The sequence below is a fragment of the Prionailurus viverrinus genome, chromosome X, assembly GCF_022837055.1.
Source record: "Prionailurus viverrinus isolate Anna chromosome X, UM_Priviv_1.0, whole genome shotgun sequence".
Classification (NCBI taxonomy): domain Eukaryota; kingdom Metazoa; phylum Chordata; class Mammalia; order Carnivora; family Felidae; genus Prionailurus; species Prionailurus viverrinus.
The window spans coordinates 15,552,611-15,573,623 of record NC_062579.1 but is presented as its reverse complement, the minus strand read 5'-3'; the positions used below and the strand labels follow the sequence as shown (position 1 = coordinate 15,573,623).

Sequence of the window (21,013 nt, the reverse complement as noted above, 5' to 3'; positions counted from 1 at the left end):
TATATTGAGTAGTTACAGTAGTATGCATTTTGGAGGTGCCAAAGTAGTTAGAACCATGTATTAAATTGCACAAATGTCTTCCAGTGTGGCTGGGAAAGCAAAACATATACAAATGGAAAGCCAGCAAAGATTTACCAACCAACAAATTGAATAACATAGGTAATAACTATTGTATCAGTCAGCCGGTGCTACTAACAACCACAGAATTTCAGTGGTTTATATTACAAATTGATTTCTCTGTGTTTCAGCTGGAGTTGGGTTCCCAAATCTCTCAGAGCACAAAACAAGCAATTCCTCCTAAGGCACAGCCTTGAAGTAGCACACAGTCAGATACATCCGCACAACATTGGCTAAAGCAAATCACATGGCCAAGTCCAGTGTCAGTGGGGCATGGAGATATACTCCTTAAGTAATGTAGAAAGGGGAGAGAGGGAGTAATTACTGAAAAGAATACCCTAATCTATGACAACTAGACTGATTTTTCAGTGCTGAAGTAACATGTAATATTAGGGAAATCTGTATGGTAGGTGGGTTAGAACAGAGGTTTTGAGAAATCTAGGAACTGCAGATGCATTATTGGCAGTTAAGCTATAATCTATGACTCATGGCCTATCTATAAACTGTCTATAAAATATTTCACAGTTCAGTCAGCAAGAAGATAAGTTGCAATTTTCTCATCTTCAATGAAAAGGGAGAAAATGCAGGAAGTTTTCTAAACCAGGACATATTAGAAAAGGAAATGTATTCTTTCATTATAAAAATAGTGGTTTGTTGACTAATTTTTTTCAGTGGTATTTTTATGGAGAAGTTTGGTGATATGTTAAGCTGTTCATGAACACTTCCTTTAGTAGACCTTGCTAGGTGTTGGAACCAGCCTCCAAGTTGTAGTCCCCCTGGATGAAAATGTGTGTTCTGTTCACCACAACTCTGGCCCTCTAACCTGGTTCTTCCAGAAATTTCTGTTTACCTGATAGAGTCTGAATAACATATCATGGATGGTTATGCAGTGGAATATTTCTCTGTATTGTCATATTTACATATTGTAAATATGTACATATGTACATATGACACAATATGTACATATGTACATATTTAGTTTGTCTCCACTTACGCCTTTCAGGGATGTGTGATTTATAAATCTCCAGCATGCAGTTCAGAGTGAATATGTGCGTAAGAAGGTGTAAGAAATTCCAACTGTATCTCTAACTAACTATGTGAACTTGGAAAGGCATGTTCTCCAGGGTATAGTTTTCCCCTATTTAAAGAAAAAGATTGGAATAGATGGACTTTAGAATTTTAGAGTTGGTGTGTTATTTTTAATTGAGCATGTGCTTTTTTTTTCCTTTTATTCTTTTTGTTCGGTTTACTTAAACCAGATAAGACACAAAAACAGTTCATCCATTTCTCTTACCTCCCACCTCTGGCAACCATCAGTCTATTCTCTGTATCTGTCAGCTTAGTCTTTTGTTGTTCTTTGTTTGTTTGTTTGTTTGTTTGTTTGAAGTTCCACATATGGGATCAATCATACAGTATTTGTCTTTCTCCGTTTGATTTATTTTACTTAGCCTAACACCCTCATGGTCCATCCATGTTGTCATAAACGGCAAGCTCTCATTCTTTTTTTTTTATGACTGAATAGTAATCCATTCTATATATATACAATTTCTTTATTCATCCATTGATAGACACTTAGTTTGATTCCACATCTTGACTATTGTAAATAATGTCCTACTGAACATGAGAGTGCAGCTATCTTTTTGAATTAGTGTTTTCATTTTCTTTGCATAAATACACAGAACTGGAATTGCTGGGTCACATGGTGGTTACATTTTTAATTTTTTGAGGAACCTCCACACTGTTTTCCATCGTGGCTGTATCCATTTATATTCCCACCAGTTGCAGCACACAAGGGTTCCCTTTTCTTCATATCTTCACCAACACTTGTTATTTCTAGTCTTTTTGATGATAACCATTCTGACAGGTGTGAGGAATAACTCATCGTGGTTTTGATTTACATTTCCCTGATGATTAATAACCTAGAACATCTTTTCATATACCTGTTGGCCATCTCTATGTCTTCTTGGGAAAACTGTCTCTTCAGATCTTCAAATTGTTTTTTTGCTACTGAGTTCTAGGAGTTCTTTATATATTTTGGATATTCGCCCCTTATCAGATACATGATTTGCAAACATCTTCTCCCACTCAGTAGGTTGCCTTTTCATTTTGTTGATGGTTTCTTTTGCTGTGCAGAAGCTTTTAAGCTTGATGTGGTCCTGCTTGTTAATTTTTGCTTTTGTTGCTTTTGCTTTTTCTTTTGGTGTCAGATTACAAAGGGCGAGGAGATTGGACTAGATGCACTTTATACTTTTAATGTTGGTTGTCTGAAGCTCAACTAGTAAAATTTAAAATTTTAGGATCAGGTTAGCATAAAATAAATAGAGGGAACACAGAATTCACATTGACGTAGGAAGATAAAAAAATGAACATAATCAGGATTCTGCCATTGAGGACAGAGGCATAATTCATAGAATAAGGGTGTTCAAGAGGTGGAGCCAGACATACAGGATCAAAGTTTCAAGGTGAGCCACTTGGCTCACCCTAACAGCCAGTGTGTACATCAGTGTTCTGATGCTGGAGTGCTAGGTTGTTCCTAGAAAAACATTACCTTTAGCACCATGGGCAAGAAGATGTTGAATAATATGGCTTTGTAAATGGTGATAAAGTTATTCACCTCATAGATTGGTAGTTCATAGATGATGCTTTAAGTCCCTAACTGTACATATCATAGACAGTGTTCTTTTTTAGCTGTTAGAACTGTTTTTCTTCTTCATTGTAAGATTTGGCTAGATTCTATCTTTGAGTTTCCCCAGAGTTATGATTGCTTAAAGAAGACATTAGTTCCACTGAATCCTTGGAAAATGCTTTCTATTGGGAGCTTCTTACTTTGATTTTCAATATAAACCACCCAAATTTGGGTTCCTTTAATAGTTCCGGTTTTTCAAAAATGTAATAAGAATATTCTGGAATATAGTGTGCCCCTATTTCTTGCAGGAAATTTCAGATGATATGATAGATGGAATGGTATGTATTTTGCACACTGTATGATGTTAATTAATCATATTTTTGATATTGGAGAGCTGTTGGGGATCATATTCAACGTTGTTTGTAGGGCTTTTAGCCAAAGATATGATGAAACAGTGTTCCAAATTCCAGGACACTTTATGCAGTGGTAGGAGAAAAGCAGTGACCAAAGACTTATGAAACATAGGTGGTTAGTACATTTCTCTTAATGGAATTATCTTTTTTTTCCATTTGAATAATGTCTTTAAGATATCCTGCATATTAAGGTCAGCAATGATTAATTTAGAAATGGTGATTGTTAATTGAAGGCACAATTTTAGAGGAAAACTTTTAAACACTTGGCTCATGCTGGTTAATTAGAAGGGCAAAAAATTACCCCATTGTGCAAATACAGGTAGAGTTTCTTCTTCCCAGTAATGTGAATACATATTTTTGGGGCTTGTACGGAAAGAGAGGAAGTCATTAGGCAGGTGAAATGGGTAAGGTGACATTGTCTTTTAGATTTTAAATTATTTCCAATATTAGGCTTTATGGAGCTATACCAATGTACCTGGTCCTCATCCAACAGAGAGACAAAAGGCAAAGTTATAAAGCTATAAAAAGGGTGGAACTATATACCATGGTCTTGTATTTGTAGGTAAATGCAAACCCAACGGCAAAAATGTTCTATGATTTCTCCTGCCGTAACTTTTGATCTGACAATCAATGATATAATCTAAAGGACGCCACAGTTGATCAAGCTTTGGAAGTATCAATTACTCAAATGAAGTCCTTTGTTTTATATTTGTTGTTGGTTGACCAAACCTATAATTGAAGAGTTTTTCAGAATTGCCCTTGCTTCACTTTCAAAATAGCCTAAAGTGGAAGACATTTATGAATAGGCAAGATTTTATTATTTTTTCTTACATAAAATATTTTTATTAAAAAATCAACCAATACAAAAGGATATGAATAGAAAACTAAAAGCACTCTTCTCCTCCTGTGCTCATTTTTGCCTCATAGGTAACTGTAGTCATGCTAAAATACATGTATCTATGTTGAATAGCTAAGATTTTATTTTTATTTATTTATTTATTTTTCAACGTTTATTTATTTTTGGGACAGAGAGAGACAGAGCATGAATGGGGGAGGGGCAGAGAGAGAGGGAGACACAGAATCGGAAACAGGCTCCAGGCTCTGAGCCATCAGCCCAGAGCACGACGCGGGGCTCGAACTCACGGACCGCGAGATTGTGACCTGGCTGAAGTCGGACGCTTAACCGACTGCGCCACCCAGGCACCCCAAAAATATAGTTTTTAAGTATATTTACATTCTTGCACAGTGGAGACTCTGGGGCCCTTCCTAAGAAAACTCATAACTCATCATAGTGATTCAATGTGTTCCTTGCTCACCACTCCATCCCAAAGAGGTAAATCTATTAAAATTAGCACTGAAGGTGACAGTGGCCAGGAGAAAGCTAAAGGAGATCATTGGCTACAGTGCTAGGATAATGGTGCAGGGTATAGTTATGAATTGATGTATTGTCTTATGGTAATGCTTTCTTCTATTCTCTTTCCTCCTCTGTGCACCCCCATTCTGAGGCACTGGGATACTCTGAATGCCTGGATTCCAAAGGAGGAAAACCTGTCAAAATCATCTGAATGTTCCAATCTCTTAAAACTAGAGATAATGATTAAGAACCAATTTCCATTCTAGCCTTTGTTTTTTAATTCACAGCTATATAGATCTAGCCATTGGGTAGAAGTTACAGGGCTTACCCATTTCTTTTTTTTTTTTTTTAACGTTTATTTATTTTTGAGACAGAGAGAGACAGAGCATGAATTGGGCAGGGTCAGAGAGAGGGAGACACAGAATCCGAAACAGGCTCCAGGCTCCGAGCTGTCAACACAGAGCCCGACGCAGGGCTCGAACTCACGGACCGCGAGATCATGACCTGAGCCGAAGTCGGCCGCTCAACCGACTGAGCCACCCAGGCGCCCCATACCCATTTCTATTTTGAATATTTTTCCCTCTGAAAACTTGAACATGAAATCTAAATATCATGAGTTTTGAGTGGCTTATGTTAAAATCTGTGAATTTTGTGAAGTTTTCACAAAATATTTTGTTACAATATGCATTATTTTACTTAGGAGAATATAGTGCAAGAATGTAAATATACTTAAAAACTATATTTTTGGGGCGCCTGGGTGGCGCAGTCGGTTAAGCGTCCGACTTCAGCCAGGTCACGATCTCGCGGTCCGTGAGTTCGAGCCCCGCGTCGTGCTCTGGGCTGATGGCTCAGAGCCTGGAGCCTGTTTCTGATTCTGTGTCTCCCTCTCTCTCTGCCCCTCCCCCATTCATGCTCTGTCTCTCTCTGTCCCAAAAATAAATAAACGTTGAAAAAAAAATTTAAAAAAAAACAACTATATTTTTAAAATTTTTTAAAAATGTTTTATTCTTGAGACAGAGCATGGGCAGGGGAGGAGCAGAGAGGGAGGGAGACACAGAATCCAAAGCAGGCTCCAGGCTCTGAGCTATCAACACAGAGCCGGATGCGGGGCTGGAACTCACAAACTGCGAGATCATGACCTGAGCCAAAGCCGGACACTAAACTGACGGAGCCACCCAGGCGCCCCAAAAACTATGCTTTTAAAACATACCCACTAAAAATCAGCATCTATTGGGGCACCTGGGTGGCTCTGTCGGTTAAGCATCGACTTTTGATTTCCACTTAGGTCATGGTCTCATGGTTCGTGGGATTGGGTCCCACATTGGGCTCTATGCTGACATCACAGTGCCTGCTTGGGATTCTCTCTCTTCCTCTCTCTCTCTCTGCCCCTCACCCTGCTCTATCTCAAAATTAAAAAAAAAATAGGCTTAAAAGATCATCTATTTATCATACATATTTTGTATATATTTTTTTTCATGTTTTATTTAAACATAAAATCAAGAGTTGGATGCTTAACTGACTCGAGCCACCCAGGTGCCCCTATTTTGTATCTATTTTTAAAGCTCACTTGATACTAGAAAGAAATTCCATATACTATTTTTTTCCTTCAAAAATATTGTTTAACCACAATATGCTGTGAAGAGGGGGGAAAAGTAAAGCATGTTTTTGATTGTGATTTCCATCCTCTATAATTCTATGCATGATGCTCTATAGAAATTAAAATTAATTTGGTATTGGTAATAGTTGATTTGCCTATTCAGGTAAATTCATGTAATTAGTCAATAACAATGTTTGCCTTAATTGAAGTAGGAAATAATTTTGTTCTACAAATCAACAAAATCCTTTAAAATTTTAAGGAAGGACTAAATTTATTAATGGTTTAGATTAAAAATGAGGGTTTTTTGTTGGTTTTTGAATAAGAAACCAAACTATTTTTTTTCTTGCGGGTTTCTATTATGTAGGTTCCCAGACTGAGTACATTATGGTGGGTTGTGTACAAGCCATGAGTAAAGAGAGGGTCTAAATCTCTGTACAAGGTCCTAATCCCTCTCATGAGTTGGGCATGGAGGCATCAAGGTAATCCTTGGGTAATGAAGATGCTCTAATATACACTTTACATCCCTGGGAGCACACTGCATTCATGTGTTTAAAGTTCAAAAATAATAGAGGTCAAACCCATGAACCTCTGAAGTAGTAATTAGTAAAAGTTTATTGTGCACACACCAAAAAGACAGTCTGCACTGCTGGAGCACTTGAACCAAAACATGGAATGAGGCTTAGGAGTATATTGTTGTAAAGCAGCTTATATAATAAGACAATGACTGTTTATTCTTCATAGTGTTTGGTTATAATAGAATTTTCTTAAATGATGGGGAATTGGTCAGTGGTTATCTCCTATTGATTTGGGGACACAGTTCAAGTTTTGCTTACGATTTCCAGAGGCATAAGCAAGAAATGACCCAGGTCAAGTTAATCTTGGAAAACAAGCTAAATTAAACTTTCTTTGTATGACTAAACTAGTTTTGTCTGCTCAGATTATTCTCAAGGTTGGTCTCTGGTTTTGGTTTTAACAAATCCTCCCTTTTGGTCTTTCTCTAAGCAGGCTGAGAGGATGACCAACCGGTATAGCATTATTCTCAGTTACCACTGTTGATGTAGTTAGGCTGAAAAATCACACACTCAGTGTTTTCATCCACTTGAGGGGCCATGTAGTAACCATCTTTATCATTGATAGGATTGTTGTTTCTTTTACTCAGTTGTCCTATCCTAATGGATACCATTTGGCATGTGGGTGGCTGCTGACAGGCATTGAGTTCAATATACGATGCACTAGAGAGGTTAATACGACTGTAAGGAGAACAATAATCAAGGATTGAAAAATTTCCCAGAGTAGAGATTCCCAGGAGCCAAGATGTAACCAGTTAAATAACTCAAATGGGTTTCTTTCTTAAAAAGTTATTTCCATAGGCACAACATGATGTATTAACAATTACATATCCTCATGATTACTTAGGCCAAAATGAATGTGAAGGTCTTTTATGTCAGGAGGTGGTGTTGTAGGTGAGCTTCCATCTCAGTGAGGCCTCTATATGGTGTGAGCCATCAGATAATTTAATGAGATGCATTTCTATGAAAACCAAAGAAGTACAAAGGTTAATAGTTTTAGCAAATTATAGCAAATTTAGTTTTGGGGTTTGGAGAACAGTCAGTTGAAAAGATTGCTAGATGTTGGGTTCCAAGCGTCTTCAGATGGAGTGAGAGCAAACAGTGGGAATCTGACGTCTTTTCCTGGTTTGCAACTTGAATGTCTCTAGTGATCTTTCTGAGTGGCCATAGAGCCACAGGCCTGAAGATTGTCCACAGAGGAGCTGTTGTGGTGATTTCTCCAAAGTTTCTATCAAGCTTTTCAGCTTTAGCTCCCACAGCTTTGGGAAATGGGCAGTTTTAGTTTCATGATGATTCCAAGTCATAAGAGTGGGAGAAAATTGGAAATGTTAGCTTGGAGAGTTGTAGCCACATATTGGAAGAAACTATAATTCAGGATCCAATCCAGTTTCTGCAGGCATAAAACAAAAACTCAGAAACAATTACTGTAAAAGAGAATGAAATCTTGCCAGTTGCAACAACATAGATGGAGCTAGAGAGTATAATGCTAAGTGAAATAAGTCAGAGAAAGACAAATATCATATGATTTCACTCATATGTGGAATTTAAGAAACAAAGCAAATGATTATAGGGGAAAAAAGAGAGAGGCAAAGCAAGGAATAGACTCTTAACTAAGGAGAACAAACTGATGGTTACCTGAGGGGAGGTGGGTGGGGGATAGGTGAAATAGGTGATGAGAATTAAGGATTGTACTTGTGATGAGCACCAGTTGTCCTATGGAAGTGTTGAATCACTGTATTGTACACATGAAACTACTATTACATTGTATGTTAACTAGCTGGAATTTGAATAAAACCATTTAAGAAAACACAATGTAACAGCACTAGGATCTGATAACTACAAAGGTGTATTATTGAAATATGCTTTTTTTTCTTTATAATCATCCTCATTTCCATCAGAGATAAGCACAGTAAGAGTAATTTGTTTAAAATTAAGTCTAACTTCAGTAACTTGGCCTGTTTATTTACATAAGTGCAGCAAGAATAGTAATCAACCATATAGGCTCTTTTTGCTGGTACTTTTCATAAGGAATCTTAGATTGGACTTTCAAGAACCTCTCGAGACTAGGAAGCCAGGCCAAGGATTTCTCCAATTGTGTCCTGAACTGAACTTAGGCAAACACATAAGTTGTCATGAAAAATAAGAATATTTGAATAAAATATTAAAAATAAGAATATTTGATAAAAGAGTTTATGAATTCTGGGGGAATCGTGTAAGGAGAAGAAGATAAATATTCCACCCTTTGTTTCAAAGACAAACTTTACCAAGTAGCTGTACGTTATAAATAGCTTGAAAGAGAGGAAAAGACGGGGTGCTTTAAATCTGGAAGGCAAAACATTAAACAACTAGCATTGCTTAAATGAACTCATGAAAACTATCATCATCATTATCAGTTCATTCAGTCTTATGTAATTAATTTTTGCTTGCTTTGTCTTGGATTAGCCACTTTTTGAATCAGTTTTCCATTAAGTTCTAGAAATCTTTATCCAGTTTACTATTAAGATCTTAAGGTTAGTAGAATCCTGCATTTTAGAGTACTTATCAGGGTCTTTTCCCCGAATCCCTTGAAAGGCGAAGCACTTTTGTCTGTAGTTCACTGTAACCATTTTCAGAGAAGTGAGAGGAAAGCAATAACTGTAAGTGGCAAAAGACTTAAAAATAGCCAATTTTGATTGTAATCAATTTTGATTGTAATCAAATCAAATACAATTTTGATTGTAATCCCAATCAAAATGGCACCAGCATTCTTCTCGAAGCTAGAACAAGCAATCCTAAAATTTGTATGAAACCACAAAAGACCCCAAATAGCAAAAGTAATATTGAAGAAGAAGACCAAAGTGGGAGGCATCACAATCCCAGACTTTAGCCTCTATTACAAAGCTGTAAGCATCAAGACAGCATGGTATTGGCACAAAAACAGACAAATAGACCAATGGAATAGAATAGAGACTCCAGAATTGGACCCACAAATGTATGGCCAACTAATATTTGACAAAGCAGGAAAGAATAGCCAATGGAAAAAAGACAGACTCTTTAACAAATGGTTCTGGAAGAACTGGACAGCAACATGCAGAATAATGAAACTAGACCACTTTCTTACACCATTCACAAAAATAAACTCAAAATGGATAAAGGAACTGAATATGAGACAGGAAACCATCAAAACCCTAGAGGAGAAAGCAGGGAAAAACCTCTCTGACCTCAGCCGCAGCAATTTCTTACTTGACACATCTCTAAAGGCAAGATAATTAAAAGAAAAAATGAACTATTGGGACCTCATGAAGATAAAAAGCTTCTGTACTGCAAAGGAAACAATCAACAAAACTAAAAGGCAACAGATGAATGGGAGAAGATATTTGCAAATGACATATCAGTTAAAGGTTTAGTATCCAAACTCTATAAAGAACTTAACCAAGCCCAACACCTGAAAAACAAATAATCCAGTGAAGAAATGGGTAGAAGACATAAATAGACACCTTTCCAAAGAAGACATCCAGATGGCCAATGGACGCATGAAAAGACACTCAACATCACTCATCATCAGGGAAATACAAATCAAAACCACATTGAGATACCACCACACACAAGTCAGAGTGGCTAAAATTAACAACTCAGGAAACAACACATGTTGGCAAGGATATGGATAAATGGGAACCCTTTTGCACTGTTGGTGGGAATGCAAACTGGTGCAGCTGCTCTGGAAAACAGTGTGAAGGTTCCTCCAAAAGTTAAAAATAGATCTATCCTATGACCCAGCAGTAGCACTGCTAGCAATTTACCCAAGGGATACAGGAGTGCTGATGCATAGGGGCACTTGTATCCCAATGTTTATAGCAGCACTTTCAACAATAGCCAAATTATGGAAAGAGCCTAAATGTCCATCAACTGATGAGTGGAAAAAGAAGTTGTGGTTTATATACACAATGGAATACTACTTAGCAATGAGAAAGAATGAAATCTGGCCTTTTGTAGCAATGTGGATGGAACTGGAGAGTGTTATGCTAAGTGAAATAAGTCATGCAGAGAAAGACAGATACCATACGTTTTCACTCTTATGTGGATCCTGAGAAACTTAACAGAAGACCATGGGGGAGGGGAAGGAAAAAAGAAAAAGAGAGGAAGGGAGGCAAACCATAAGAGACTCCTAAAAACTGAGAATAAACTGAAGGTTGATGGGGGTGGGAGGGAGGGGAAAGTGGGTGATGGGCATTGAGGAGGCACCTTTTGGGATGAGCACTGGGTGTTGTATGGAAACCAATTTGACAATAAATTTCATATTAAAAAAAATAGCCAAGTTTAAGATCTGGGGAGGATTCATATGCACATAGAAAAAACATTATGCAATTTACTTAGTTAAGCATTCAGCCAAAGTGACAGAGATCTCAAAGGCAAATACACATAGTCAAGTAGTTATATATAAAAAAAAATAACCGTAGTTCTTTTAATAGAGAAGACTCATTTATTTTTCTAAGTAATCAAAGATTTGATAAAGACCATGTGAAGCACTGGAAATATTTTTATAAGCCACAGAATCCTTGTTTCCTAGGGAGATTACATTAGAGGTAAAGAAACTTCGTGTATAATTTCTTATTAAGAGCACATCAACAATCTAAAAAACCTGTACTTTTAACAGAAAATCAAAATCTAATTCTGCCTCACTATACCTTTAATATTAAAATTCTTCCATTTTTTAACTTAAAACATTCCAGTCTTATCTTGACCACATAAAATTCCTTTCTCAAGATTCCTTTTCCACAAACCTTCTACAGCCTTCTGTATCCATTCAATTTTTGTCCTTCTTCCTTTCTTCTTCTGGAACAATCATTTTTCTGTAGGACAAAATTACTTTTCTTTTCTCTTTCATGAAAAAACACCCCCATGTCATTAATACCTTTTCTTGTCCAAATAACACACTTTATTTTCCCTACCTACTTTTCATATACAGTCTTCTCTTTTTACCCTTATTATTTCTAATAGTTGTATTTTTACATATTGATTATAAATTTTTAACTACTTTAATCTTCACTTCCCAGTGATAAACAGGAAGCAGGCAAGTGTAAACTGTCTTTCATGTATTAACATCCTGTCGTAGAGTAGCAATTTATAAGTACATTTCAGAATTTTCTAGAAGTACATTCTTCCTCCTAGTGAATTTTTCAATGTGTCTCAAGACATATTTACTAAAAGGCCCAAATATTTTTTTATCTCTCTGTGTAAAAAAAAGCCAAAAGTAAATAAACCTAAACTTACGCTTAGTGTTTAATGTTTTTCTTATTAGGGAATGATTTAGATATTCAATAAATATCCATTAGTTTAAGTTAATATAAACTTTTATTTGCACTTGTTTAAAGTACTTGCTTTTAACAGTTATTCTTGGAGTAGACATCAAACAGCTAACCATCATCTGAAATTATTTTTCTTGTTGACAAATTTTAAGACATGCCTACTTTTATGAAACCAACAAACTTAAACTGACTTTTATTTATCAAAGACTATCCTAGATTATTTGGGTTAGCTTTTCTGTTTCTGAGAGTATACTTGACTTTTATAAATGCTTAATTTTCTGTAAGCTAATTAAATAGAGCTCTTTACAAATAAATTTTGGAAATATCATCCAGAGGTAGAAAACTGCCACATATCTATAACATACAGACAAATACGGAGATCTTTTAACTTTTGTTTTAAAAATTTTAGCCATGTCTCAAAACTGAGAAGAATAACTACATCCAAATTGTGTTTCTGGCAGGTGAACTAAGTTAAAGTTACCTGTTCAGATGGCCACACGTTTTTACTAAAGATTTTTTATTTGCATGCTGTAAGGTTCCTTTTAGAGCTGTTTTTGAATACATTTTGTCTTTTAGAAGCTTCTTCATACTAATCAAAGAATGCATCGCATTGTCTCTGAGAGGTTTAGTATTTTCTCTTTTAAGGATGACCCTCAAGGTGGACTTACCTAAGTTACAGATTCCCCAAAGTGGCCACTACAATTCCAAAAGTTCACCCATTTTCCAAAAAGGCATCAGATTCTGGTCTATAGACGAGGTAGAACACGTCTTTGCCTTTAGGTTCCCTAAGACATCTTACCTATGAGGGTCCCTACTTCCCAACATGTGCTCCAAGACACAGGAAATTTTTCTTCCCTTTTGAACACAATAGAGTGACTTTGGAAGAAGCTTCAACAAACAAAATCAGAAAGCAAACATGCACATGCATGTTAGACAGCTAAAAACATGGAGCGAGTGGATCTCAGATCCAAGAGACACTTACCCTCAGTCTCCAGGGTTGGGGAGAAAGCAGGGAGCTCAGAGGGCTCTGTGGGTACCGGCATCTGTTTCGTCACCAGCCTCAGAGTCTTTGGGGGATCTTCTTTGGATCCATGAGATCTCAAAAGTTCAGAAATGACAGAAGTAAATCCATTTAACCATTGAAATAATAATTAGTAAAAGTTTACTGTTGAAAAAACAATGAGATGGTTTGCAAACCAGGGACCCTCAAACCAGAACATGGAATGAGGCTCAGGGGTATGTTGTTATAAAGCAGCTTATATTGTGAGAAAGCAGACTTTTTATTCTTTACAGTGATGGGTTACAGTATTAGAATTTTCCAAAATTACAGGTAATTGGTCAGTGGTGATCTCATATCAACCTCTGGAAACAGTTCATAAGCAAGAAATGACCCAGGTCAAGTTAGTCTTGGAAAATAAGTAGATTAAGCCGTAACTAAATTAAATAAATTTAGTCATAACTAAATTGGTTTTGTCTGCTCAGAGAATTTTCAAGGCTGGTCTCCATTTGTTTTTGATTTTAACATGTACATATCTAAATTATCTTTAATGAATCATCTAGGTAAGCAAATGAGGGGGTGTAGAAAAGGAGCATTTAAGTAAATAATTATACTGAAAACATGTGCTTTGTCAAGCATTTTATTAATGCATCATAAAAATTTTCTGAGAACATATGTGAATTCATAAAACCTGTCAGGGGAGATGGATGCTCTTTAAAAAAAGCTTGTGCAATTATCACTGAGTGTTTGTGGCGTTTCCTGAGTAATGGAAAAATAACTGTACAAATATTAGTGTGGCCAAACAAAACCCAGTTTGAACAGGACAGGAAACCATAGCAACTCATCTTTTTCACTCTGAAATAACAGAAGAAATTGTAACCTGACAATGATCTCAGAACAACATATTTCTGCCGAAGCATTGTTTAGTTTTATATTATTTATGCTCAGTAGAATTATTCAGTTACAGTATACATTTTCTAAAAGTTTTTCCCTCAGAGTTTTATGGAAAAAGGGAAAGATATGTGGTTTATTTTATGACTTCTGATAGGAAAGTGCATATTTTAGGACTAATACTTTCCCCCCAGGAGTAACTCAGGTTCTGTGTAATAAAAAATTGGAAAAAAAAGGAAAAGATAGATTTATATAAGCTGCTAGGAAATCAAGTTGTCAGGGCATAATTTGGGTTTTTTTTAAATATGAAATTTATTGTCAAATTGGTTTCCATACAATACCCATTGCTCATCCCAACAGGTGCCCTCCTCAATACCCATCACCCACCCTCCCCTCCCTCCCACCCCCCATCAACTCTCAGTTTGTTCTCAGTTTTTAAGAGTCTCTTATGTTTTGGCTCCCTCCCTCTCTAACCTTTCTTTTTTTTTTCCTTCCCCTCCCCCATGGTCTTCTGTTAAGTTTCTCAGGATCCACATAAGAGTGAAAACATATGTATATGTTTCTCTTTATAAAGAAATGAAAAAACATTCCGTGCTTATGGATTGGAAGAATAAATATTGTTGAAGTGTCAATACTACCCAAAGCTATCTACACATTCAATGCAATCCCAATTTGGGGCGTTTTTAAGCCCACTTGGAGAAGGTAGTATAACTTCTCAAGTCATATCAGAAAATCATGTTATAAGCCAGAGCCTGTTTCAAATGCTTTTTTAGCTCAAATGAACATACAAAACTTCACATTTGCCCTTGTGAAGATCTCTGAGAGCAAGCTCCCACTGCCTTTGGTCCAAGAAAATGGTCTTGGTTCTCAGGGTGAGAAGGTGCTGTCCCCTTGAATGGCATAGCTTCAGAGAGTAAGTACTCTTGTGACCCTGTAAGTCTTTGAGGCAGGGTTTTCTCCAATCACCTCCTCAATTAAAGCAGCTCCAAATTTTCATAGTCTGTTTTCTAAGCTTTGGTTTAAATAAAGGCTTCTGACCAAAATATATGTAACTATTGAACCAGTTAATGGCCAACAGCTACCATTTTCTTGCCTTCTTTCCCCTAGAAACCTTCCCTTGAAAGGAAGTACTAACATATATTTTTGATGAACCCCTGTATAAAGATATTATTTTATTTATTTTATTTAAAGTTGAATTAAAACATTTTTAGAAATATACTGTAAAATAAAAATCTAAAAGATGAGAGATATTTTTACGACTTCTTACAGAAGTTAGCACACACAGACTTACTTAGTCCTTTCTAAATGAGTATGTATGGGCAGGAGGGTGAGGGTTTGTTGTTTCAGCCTTCATTTATATCCATTTAAATATTTCAGGATCAAGCCTAACATGGCTAGGAAAAAAAGCAAGTCCTTATTGTATTATGCATAGAGATTAAGCTTTAATACACCATATGTGCTGCAACTTTAATAAGATTTATACTTTTATTTTTATTATTTTTTTTATATTCATGAAAATAGTTTTAATTTTGTAAACCTCCCGAAAAGGTATGGGGGACCCTCAAGACTCTCTGGGCCATACTTTAAAAAAACCTTTTTCTTTATACAAAATACCTTCACAAACAAATCTCATTTGACTCACAGAAACCCTTGGAATTGGGCACGTTTTTAAACAGATGAGGAATCGAGAGAGAGGTCAACCAATTCATCCACCATCACATGGATTCCTGTCTTTAGAGTCTGAGTCCAGGACTCCATTCCAGATATGCACCATATCAACTCTGAAAAGCTTCTCAACCACCCGCCTTTTGCCAGAGCAACAGCCTGGGAATACTCAAAGATTTTTTTTTTTTTACACAATAATTAGGATAGCTAATATATTAACTCTAGAATGTGGTAGAAAAACAGAGATCCTGAGACTTAGGGAAAACAGAGCATGACATAGCAGAGATAAGCTCAGGTCCTAGCAGGCAGGAGCCCCAACTTCTAGACGCCAACTTCTTCAAGTATTGTGTGACTTGAGATGAGTTTCTGTACCTCTCTGGGCACCAGGACTGCATCATCTGCGGAATGGAATGATGTTATCTTATATGCCTAAAGTCATGGTCCCTGCTGGTGGAAGGGCTGTCATTTACCAAAACTTCCAGTCATTTGGAAGGTAGGAATACAACACAGCTGAAATGGACTCTCATTTTGAAAGTATAGTTCCTCTAATCCATCCTTTTTCTCTAGAGGAATATTTGGAGATTGGTATTTATTGAAACCTATTTCATTCACCTTTCTTGTACTCTCTTCAGCCCTTTTTAAAAAACGATTTATTGGCAAGTTGTGGGGAATAAGCTTAGGAATTCCGAGTCTGCACCAATGGGTTAACAAGGCATAAATAATTAGAAATCCACAGGATGTTCACACCCAAGTTTGGGTAAACAAGATTAGGAAATAGGTATAGGTAAGGCAGGGCAAAGGCCCCAGTATAGATAGGGCGGGGCAAAGGCCCCAGTATAGGGCAAAGGTATATGAGGTAAACAAGATTAAGTATTCAGGGCAGAAATGACCCCCAACTTTGTACTATAGCAGAAAGCTGCTTTCACAGGAAGGAGGGACCAAATTAGGTAAACAGGTAAATAGGGCTATATACTGCTCTGGGTGAAGTTGCCCAGAGAGGAGCTAATTAGCAGAAGAAAGGTGCCTTGTTGACCCTGAGATAGCTTGCTCTGTCTTTCTTATCCACTAGACCAGTTTAGGTACACAGAGGTGGTGCCTCAAGTCTGCTGTAAACAACCTTCTGCTCAGTGCCAGGATTTTGTTTTGTATTAACCCAAACCCCTAACACAGCATATTTTCAAAACCACCTTTCACTCACGCCCACGAGTTAATGTTTACAGTTTCATTGTCTTTTTGTGCATGTCCATCATGCTTGTAAGCCTTCTGACCCTGATAAAAATGGAGCAAGGACCCTTAATCAGGGGTCTTGTCTTCTCCCAGACCTCAGCCTCTCTCGCTTTTTAATCCTGCATCCTCCTTTCTTGCTGGACAAGAAAGAACTCCAGACCCAGAGTCTATGACAGCAAGTTAGCTAACATACAGTGTAAATGGTGTAGGCTTGGCTTCGGGAGTTGATTGCCATGATTCATCACTTACACACAACACCCAGTGCTCATCCCACCAAGTGCCCTCCTCATTGCCCATCACCCATTTTCCCCGACCCCCACCCCCCCATCAACCCTCAGTTTGTTCTCTGTATTTAAGAATCTCTTATGGGTTTGCCTCCTCTCTGTAACTTATTTTTCCTTCCTTCCACCATAGTCTTCTGTTAAGTTTCTCAAATTCTACATATGAGTGAAAATATATGATATCTGTCTTTCTCTCACTGACTTATTTCACTTAGCATAATACCCTCCAGTTCCATCCACGTTGTTGCAAATGGCAAGATTTCATTTTTTCTCATTGCCAAGTAGTATTCCATTTGTGTGTATGTGTACACACAACATCTTCTTTATCCATTCATCATTTGTTGGACATTTGGATTCTTTCCATAATTTGGCTTTTAAAATGCTCGCCTTAGGGAGGGCACTTGTGATGAGCAATGGGTGTTGTATGTAGGTGATGAATCACTAAATTCTTCTCCTGAAACTAATATTACACTTTATGTTAACTAATTTGAATTTCAATAAAAAGTCAGAAAGAAAAAAAAACCTGAAAGGGGCACCTGGGTGGCTCAGTTGGCTGAGCGTCAGACTTCAGCTCTGGTTGTGATCTCATGGTTCATGAGTTCCAGCCCCGCATCGGGCTGCCTGGTGTTAGCACAGAGCCTGCTTCAGATCCTCTGTTCCCCTCTCTCTCTTCCCCTACCCTGCTTGCACTGTCTCCCTCTCAAAAATAAACATTAAAAAAACAAAACTATTTGTCTTATTTTGTTAAGAAAATGACATTCAATGTGGAGAAAATGGCAAAAAATGGGAAATGGTGAGACAGCCTAACACTTGGTGAGTGTGTACTATTATGTTTGTATGTCTAGGGCAGAGGGTTCATATGAGGAACTAGTAAGGTAGAAGATTAGAAAGAGAGTTCAGAGACAAATTGTGAAATCATTGACTTGCGAAATTAGAAAAATCTGAAAGGTCATTTATGTATACCTTTTCTCTGATGCACAAACTCCTTCTCCAGCAACACTAATAAGCAACCAGAGTCCCGTGCAGCTCCCATGTCAGTGAACGCATGACCTCAAAGGCAACCCATCTCATTGTTTTACAGCTCTAAGGACCAACACTTCTTCTTGGTGTCAGAACTGTAACCTCCGTCATCAGTCTTTTTTTGCCTCTGGAATGCCAAAGAATCTATTTTCTCTGTCAGTTCTTTCGGATGTTAAAAATCATTAAAAACAGTATTCTGGTACACTTTTTGTGTGATTTACAGCAGTCACATTCCATAAGCTATGACAGCTTGCTCTTTGCCCAGAAGAGAGCTATATATTCTTAATAGTAACAAACACGTGTGTATTTCTTATTATGTGTCTGGTGCTCTAATTTACATATGCTAATTTATCATTCCTCATAAACTCCCTATGAGGTAGGTACTATTATTATGACCTTTTTTTCAAATGAGGAAACTGAGGTACACAGAGGTTAAGTGATTTATCCAAGGTTACATAGACACTGAGCAACAGAGCCAGACCTTCAAGATACCAAACCCTGGTATGAATGACTTTTTTTTTTTTGACAGATCCTACCGCTGGCTTATTTGTACAAGTAACATAAAGGGACACTGGCCCCATGCAGACAGAGCCTAGGGGTCGCACCAGTCCTGTTCTCACGTCAGCTCCAGTATAGAATGGCCTTCGTGGGCACCTGGGCACCTTGGGGAGACTGAGCCACAGCAGGAGCTAGAGCCAGAGTCGCAGCTGCAGCCGGGGCTTTGATTTGAGTCTCGGCCTTGGCCTTTGGTCGGAGGAGCCTGAGACACTTGGCAATACAGGTACGAACATGTTTCCCAAACTTGAGGTGAGTGATGTAGGCAAGTCTATTGAGCTTGCACCTGCCGCCCTTTAGGATCTTGGGCTGGACAAGGGCACTGATAGCCTCAGCACGTGCATTCATGGCCATGGCAGGGTTGGTCTACATCTTCTTCAGGCCCTTCTCGTTGTGCTTCTGGGTGAAGTGCATGTTCATCAGGAACTTGAAGCCTACCCCCTTAAGAGATTCATATCTTTGTGACCGGGGTTCTTGATGCTGTTTCTGTGCCGTTTTCATGACTGGCTGTGCATGGGTGGTTCTTGGACATGACCATGTCTGTCCTGGAGCGTTGGCTCCCAATGTGCTTCAGGGATGAAGGGAAAGAGGATAACTTCTTCACTAACCCATTTCCAGTATCTTTGCATTCGAAGAAGGAATGGGGGGCAGGTAAAGTAAAATGCTAAAACCAGAAATCCATGGATTATCAGAAATTGGCCTTAGAGCTCTGTTTGCTACTTCCAGTTCTTTTGTTTTGTATATGACTCCTCATGACTTTGTTCCTTGAACTCATATTTTTGGTTAATTTCTTAAACCCAATTCCAGAGTAATAGAGTTGGGAGTGCTGCTTTACTATGTTTTATGCATCTTGTGCATTAGTCTCTCCATCATCTTTTTTTTTTCAAAATCAGCAGTTAAATATTTAAATTATGTGAAAATCACCAAATCTTAGTAGTTTCATTTTAGGAAATGGTAATGCTTTGGAGAATAGTGTGTTCTTTTTCCAAATATGTCTGAGTCAGTTTTAATTCTTACATTTATAGTTGGCATACCTAACTCTGCAGTTTCATCCTTTGCTCAAGAGATGATGTCACCATGGATTGCGATTTATTGTTATAATTCCTTAATGTACATTGGAGGCCACCTTGAGGTTTGAGTCTTCTTCGAAATCCCAGTGTATCTATGTACTAAGATAGGTTCCAAAAGGTAGAAAATCTTCTGCATTGAAATAAGTAACTTGTCTATCTTAAGAAAGATTCTACCCCCTTAAATCCAAAGAAGGTACAGTGGGTTTACTGCCCACAGTTGGGTGTGTATATATGCAGTAGGCTCTGTCAGAACCCTGCTCATCACTCTTTGCATTCACAGTTCCTGCACTGACAACTCTTTGTTTCAAGGATTTTCCTGCCCGTGGAAGTATGCTTAGCTCAAGCACAGGGCTGGTTGGAAGGGCCAGAAAGTTGTCATTGGTTAACCTCTTAACCAGTGACAAACTAGAATTGATGAATAAATACCTTCTTTGCTCCTTCGATGGAACAATGCTGAGGCATGTTCTACACTGTCTCCCACATGTCCTCAGTAGAACTGAGCTCCCAATTGCCCACAGGGGTAACCACTCATTAACACTTTCTATATTAGCTCTTTTTGTTTTTCTCCTCACTTCTCCACTCCCTGCTGGTAATTACCTCCTAGATGTGTGCTAAAACCTTAGTCTGAGGGTCTTTGTCCTGGGGATCCCAGGAAGGTATTCTTTCCACACAAGAAAGCTCCATATAGGCAAAGTTATCTAGAAATACACTCATGCCCTTGGAGACAATGCCCTCTCAGTTTTTCTTGCTCACAGGAACACTCTGCTTGGCAGGCCTAGATTCTGGGCATGCAGTAGTAAGATAGGCATTAATTCTTTTTCCCCTCCTAAATGTTCTTATTATAATTAACTCAGCTCCTACACTGACCCTTCCCTCACTCTTGTGTCTGTTAAAATTAAGTTCTTTCAGTTAAGCCACACAAATATCTCCTCAACAATTTAGCTCTCTACCCTCACAGACATATCCCCAGCTTTGCACCTTACCATTCCTTGAAAACCTCACTCACACCAGCCCTTCAAATCTCTGTGTACCCTCACTCTTTTTCTCTCCATTTCAGTCCATTATCTACCCTGCTGCCACGGTATTTTTCAACAGTGTAAATTTAATTGTGTTATATTCTTGTCTTTATAAAAGTTTATTTTTGAGAGAGAGAGAGAGAGAGAGAGAGAGAGCATACACGTGGGAGGGGGGCAGACATGGAGGGGGACAGAGGATCTGAAGCGAGCTCTGTGCTGACAGCAGAGAGCCTGAGACGGGGCTCGAACCCACAAACCATGAGATCCTGACCTGAGCCAAAGTCATATGTTCAACTGACTGAGCCATCCAGGCACCTCTATATTCTTACC

General features: G+C 37.9%; 1 pseudogene; it reads right to left on the bottom strand.

The window, feature by feature from the left end:
* Positions 1 to 18,663: 18,663 nt before the first annotated feature.
* Positions 18,664 to 19,135, bottom strand: LOC125157724 (60S ribosomal protein L29-like; annotated as a pseudogene).
* Positions 19,136 to 21,013: the final 1,878 nt, after the last annotated feature.